Source organism: Solanum lycopersicum, chromosome 9 (genome assembly GCF_036512215.1).
Source record: "Solanum lycopersicum chromosome 9, SLM_r2.1".
Lineage (NCBI taxonomy): Eukaryota > Viridiplantae > Streptophyta > Magnoliopsida > Solanales > Solanaceae > Solanum > Solanum lycopersicum.
In genome coordinates, this window is record NC_090808.1 from 23888528 (window position 1) to 23892242 (window position 3715).

The following is a 3715-nucleotide window of genomic DNA, read 5'->3' on the forward strand; positions in this document are numbered from 1 at the left end:
TTGCCCACCAAGGTATACTTAAAATCAACTTTCAATGTCTGCATATAATCGTTCATGTCATTTATCACTACTGGATGTCACGTCCCAAATTCGGGCCGCGACTGGCATCCACACTTACCCTCCTATGTGAGCGAACCAACAAATCTAAACCTTAACATTTCAAGGTAATATCAACATAAAGTAATGCGGAAGACTTAAACTCATTAATAAAATCAATAACTATTATTATTCCCAAAATCTGGAAGTCATCATCACAAGAACATCTATAATCAAATTATTAAGCTAAGAGTATTCTAAGAAGCTAAAAATACATAAGAAGCTAGTCCATGCCGGAAGTTCAAGGCATCAAGACTTGAAGAAGAAGATCCAGTCCAAGCTAGAAGCATTAGCTCACCCTGAATTTCCGATGTAGTAAGACTTGCTTGAGTTACTATTGAGTGGAAGATGACGGCACGTTTGCTGCACTCCACAAATAAACAAGAAGAAACAATAAAAGTAGGGGTCAGTACAAAACACGGGTACTGAGTAGATATCATCGGCCAACTCAAAATAGAAAACAGTATGTATTAAGCAATATCATAAAATCAACTAATATCCTTAGCATGCAGCATTTACAGTTACAATAACCCTTGGTTACAACACCAAGCACATCAATGAGGACTCACACCTCCTCATCATACTCATTTGGGGATTTAGTTCATTAGATTGGATATATTAACATATTTCAAGATTCGTTATCTTTATTCCCTCGTGTCAGTACGTGACACTCCGCTCCTCAATATACTATCCTGGTGTCGGAACGTGACACTCTGATCCTCATATACTATCCTGGTACCAGAACGTGGCACCCGATCCATATTCTATCCTGGTGTCGGAACGTGACACCCGATCCATATTCTATCCTGGTACCGGAACGTGGCACCCGATCTATATTCTATCCTGGTGTCGGAACGTGACACCCGATCAATATTCTATCCTGGTACCGGAACATGGCACCCGATCCATATTCTATCCTGGTGTTGGAACGTGACACCCGATCCCCTAATCTCACCACTTTCGTTCATCAAGCCTTCTTTTACACCAAGGCATCATCATTAACAAAGTAGATTAGGGTTTCTTTTCAAGATTTGGGATTCAATAGCTTCATCATGCTTATTTATTAACAATTACATAATCACATCATTCATGCAAGCATACAATTAAGCATATAGAAGGTTTACAATACTACTAACACATATCATTCGCTATTAAGAGTTTACTACGAATAGCATGAAAACCATAACCTACCTCCACCGAAGAGTTGAATCAAGCAAGAATTTTCCCAAAGCTTCGTTTCTCCCTTCTCGTTCGATTCTCGCTCTCTCTCTTGTTCTTTCTATTTTCTTTATTCAAACCCTCTTTCTTTTACCCTAATTAGTATATAATTAAGAATAAAAGATGACAATAATACCCCACTAATTAACTTAGGTTTACCTCTTTTAACCCCCAAGAATTTGAGTTATTAATATAAACCCACAAAATCTATAATTAAGGAAGGAATAGTCCAAAAACGTCCCTTAAAACGTGTAAGGAAATCCGATTCTGCCTGGGATTTGCGCAACCTGTGACGGGCCATCGTGCCTGCGACGGTCTGTCCTGTAGGTCGTCGCAAGAGTTAGAGAGTCAATTTCCACTGAACAATCTATGACGGTCCGTCACGCCTTTGACGGTCCGTCCTGCCATTCCGTCACGAAGTTTAGAGAGTCGATTTTCAGTACCCAATTTCAGATTTTCTAAGTGTTTTGAAACGAGACCTTGCAACGGTCCGTCGTGCCCATGACGGATCTTCGTTTGGTCCGTCGCCTCAGCCTTTTTCTCCAGAATTGAAGTTTGTTGCTCAAAACGCCTAAACAAGTCGTTACAATAGATACCAATTTACCCATCGTTCGTCCCCGAACGATCAAAAGAAGGAAAACAAGGGCGAAAATGAGTACCTGAATCTGTAAACAGATGTGGGTATTTTTGTCGCATATCCGTCTCCTTCTCTCAAGTGGCTTCTTCAATGGGTCGATTCTTCCATTGCACCTTGATGGATGCAATCTCTCTTGACCTCAACTTGCGAACTTCTCTATCTAAAATAGCAACAGGCTCTTCCTCATAAGACAAGTTCTCATCAAGCAAAACTGAATCCCAACGGATAATGTAATTTCCATCCCCATGATACCTTTTCAACATAGACACATGGAATACCGGATGCACTCCGGACAGCCCTGGAGGCAAGGCTAACTCATAAGCCACCTCTCCTACTCGCTTAAGTACTTCAAATGGTCCAATGTACCTTGGACTTAGTTTACCCCTTTTACCAAACCGCATCACCCCTTTCATTGGTGAAACTTTCAACAAGACTTGTTCACCCTCCATGAACTCTAAGTCTCTGACCTTTCGGTCTGCATATTCTTTTTGTCTACTTTGTGCCGCTAGAAGCTTTTCTTGAATAGACTTCACTTTCTCTATCGAATCCCTCGAAAGGTCGGTGCCCCAAGGTCTAACCTCAAATGCATCAAACCAACCAAAGGGAGACCTACATCTCCTACCATACAATGCTTCAAATGGAGCCATATCAATGCTTGAGTGATAGCTATTATTGTATGAAAACTCCGCTAAGGGTAAGAAGCTATCCCAATGACCACCAAACTCTATCACACATGCACAAAGCATATCCTCCAACACTTGAATCGTTCGCTCAGACAGACCATCGGTCTATGGATGGAACGCAGTACTAAGGTCCAACCTAGTACCCAATTCCGCATGCAATGTTTTCCAAAACTTAGAAGTAAACTGCGTACCTCTATCTGATATGATGAATAGTGGAACCCCATGCAATCGCACCACTTCCGAGATGTAAAGTTTGGCTAACTTTTCTGCATTATAAGTCACCTTGACCGGAATGAAATGAGCAGATTTAGTTAACCTATCAACAATCACCCAAATGGAGTCATACTTACCCATTGTCTTTGGAAGACCAACCACAAAATCCATTGTAATTCTTTCCCACTTCCATTCCAGAATGGGCATTCTCTTAAGTGTTCCTCTGGGCCTTTGGTGTTCACACTTTACTTGTTGACAGTTTGGACACTTGGCAATAAAGTCAACAATATCACGCTTCATTTAACTCCACCAAAAGTGTTGCTTTAGGTCACGATACATCTTTGTTGCACCCGGGTGTATCGAATACCTCGAACTATGAGCCTCTGTCAGAATAGTGTTGATCAAATCATCGACGCGGGGTACGCATACCCTTCCCTTGATCCTCAAAACGCCTTCCTCATCGATTTGTGCTTCCTTAGCCTCTCCTCGCAATACCTTATCTTGAATTCTGCGCAGTTTCTCATCATTAGACTGTCTTCCCTTAATCTTGTCAAGAAAGGAAGATCTTGCCTCCACAGAAGCCAACAATCCTCCCCTCTCATTTACTTCTAATCTCATCAAGTCATTAGCTTGAGTTTGAACCTCTCTAGCCAGTGGGCGTCTAGAAGCTTACAAGTGAGCTAGGCTTCCCATGCTTCCCGCCTTTCTACTTAATGCATCCGCTACAACATTCCCCTTCCCCGGATGATACAAGATAGTGATATCGTAGTCCTTTAGTAACTCCATCCATCTCCTTTGTCTTAAGTTCAAATCTTTCTGAGTAAAGACATACTGAAGGCTAAGATGATCCATGTAGACCTCACACTTA